A 1,867-nucleotide genomic window follows, 5' to 3' on the forward strand; every position below is an offset into this window, starting at 1 on the left:
TGTGATGCAGTATTTTATTTTATTTTTAGTTGCAGTAATGAAAATTTCGAGGTTTTTTATCATTAAATGTTGAAATTGTTGCATTGCAAACACATGCCGGTCCTGAGTTTGGGGTGAAATATAAAAAAAAATATCCAGCCATATTTCACCCTAAATTCAGAACCATTAAGATGTTTTGCATTAAAAATCATTTTCATGTTTACAAAAAAATATATATTTTAACGCCAAACTCTTATGTAATTTTTTTTTTCTTAAAATATTTTTTTTTCAGTTTTCTTAATGAAAAAAATATGATTATTTTGGTCTTTTTGGGGTGAAATTTGACCTGGACGTGCTCTTGTATAAGCAAATTAATACAAATCACCTTCTGCTATGCCTTTTTTTTAAATTGGTGACTATCATGAAAAAGTTCATATTTCACCATAAATTCAAATCCATTGACATTATTTTCATTACAAATTCCAAAAAATTCCCTTTATTTTTCATTCTCAGTAATTCTCACTACTGTTAAGTGTTTTTTTTTTTTAACATGTGTGACCCTGGACCTCAAAACCAGTCATAAGGGTCAATTTTTCGAAATTGAGATTTATACATCTTCTGAAAGCTGAATAAATAAGCTCTCCATTGATGTATGCTTTGTTAGGATAGAACAATATTTGAAAATAATATTAAAATACTGAGAAAATCATCTTTAAAGTTGTCCAAATGAAGTTCTTAGCAATGCATATTACTAATCAAAAATTAAGTTTTGATATATTTACGGTAGGAAATTTACAACTGAGATCACATTGAAAATCTGGGATTGAAAATATTAATTTCTATTTATTTCCATCTTTAAATAAGAGATATTTCAGAACGTTTCAACGTGCAGTAATTATACGCGAGTGAAAGAGTTCGGTTTAGTTTTTTTGTTGAATTCTCAAATTCATTATTTTCCAGTTTTTCACTCTTAATTCGTTTGACGAGTGTGTGATGTGATGTTGTGTCTCCCTCTGCTGGTGTGGATGTGTGATCGTCATCATACCAGCTCTCTCTGTTCGGTGGAGATCTTGTGCTCCTCCTCCATCTGCTCCATCAGCTCGTGGATCTTCTTCTCCAGTTTGCTGATGCTGTTGTTCATCACCACTTTATTCCTGAGGAGAATCACAGCCAACCCATCATTCAGACTTACTGCAAACTGTTATTAGATGAAGCATTATTAGATATTATACAGATGAAGTGTGTGTGTCTGACCTCTCCTCGGTGCGCAGTGTGTTCTCCAGTTCTTTGGCTTTAATCTCGGCTCTGGTGATTGAGTCCACCTCCACTCTGTTATTCTGCAGCTCCTCCATCTCTCTGCGCAGATCCCGCAGCTGAACACACCATCAGCATCAGCATCAGCATCAGCATCATTACAGCAGATACACTCATGAGTAACCAGTGTTGGGAAAGTTACTTTGGAAATCTAATAGGTTACAGATTACAAGTTACCCTGTCTAAAATGTAATAAGTAGTGCAACTATTTCAATTACTCTATTAAAGTAATGTAACTGATTACATTTGATTACTTTTCTAAATTTCTAATGTTTTCAATTTTCAAACATTTAAAGCAGGCAGGGTTAACCTCACAGTAGTATTCAACACAGATTATTACGGTCACTTTGTCACAAATTCTTTGTCCCTTGAATTAAGATTATAATAATTTAGTTTTAAAGCACAGCCACTACAAAATCTTTTCACTTACTTTGAGATCATTCTGAGGTTAAATATAGATTTAAAACCATAACAACAGACACACATAGGACATATACACACACACACGCACACGCACAGACACACACACACAGAGAGAGACACAGACACACACACACACACACACACACACACA

The 1,867-nt window shown here is 33.7% G+C and overlaps 1 protein-coding gene across 1 annotated transcript in view; it reads right to left on the reverse strand.

The window, feature by feature from the left end:
- Window positions 1–1,867, reverse strand: part of LOC107564474 (cingulin-like) — a gene marked incomplete at its 5' end in the record, with an annotated part of 7,700 nt that overhangs the window by 1,324 nt on the left and 4,509 nt on the right. The window lies entirely within an intron of this gene.

The sequence above is a fragment of the Sinocyclocheilus grahami genome, unplaced genomic scaffold, assembly GCF_001515645.1.
Source record: "Sinocyclocheilus grahami isolate Dianchi unplaced genomic scaffold, SAMN03320097.WGS_v1.1 scaffold939.1, whole genome shotgun sequence".
Taxonomy (NCBI): Eukaryota; Metazoa; Chordata; class Actinopteri; order Cypriniformes; family Cyprinidae; genus Sinocyclocheilus; species Sinocyclocheilus grahami.